Source organism: Arachis ipaensis, chromosome B02 (assembly GCF_000816755.2).
Source record: "Arachis ipaensis cultivar K30076 chromosome B02, Araip1.1, whole genome shotgun sequence".
Lineage (NCBI taxonomy): Eukaryota > Viridiplantae > Streptophyta > Magnoliopsida > Fabales > Fabaceae > Arachis > Arachis ipaensis.
In genome coordinates, this window is record NC_029786.2 from 31,869,627 (window position 1) to 31,870,081 (window position 455).

Below are 455 nucleotides of genomic sequence, written 5' to 3' on the forward strand. Positions count from 1 at the left end.
ATAAAGGGATTCATGATCCTCTTGTTTAAAGCCTTGGATGTCCAGCATTAGCTGTGTCATCCTTTTTGGAGGGTAAAATTGATTCAGGAATTTGTCTGATAACTGTCTCCATGTTCTTATGCTTGCTGTGGGTTGGTTATTTAACCACCTCTTAGCTTGATCTTTTACAGCAAATGGAAACAGTAATAATCTGTAGACATCCTGATCCACTTCTTTATCACGTACTTTGTCAGCAATTTGTAAGAACTGTGCCAGAAACTCAGAAGGTTCTTCCTATGGAAGACCGGAATACTGGCAATTTTGCTGCACAATGATAATGAGCTGAGGATTTAGCTCAAAGTTGCTTGCTTTGATGGGAGGCATACAGATGCTACTCCCATATGCAGCTGTAATGGGGTTAGCATATGACCCCAGAGTCCTTCTGGACTGTTCACTTCCACTTATGTTCATGATGG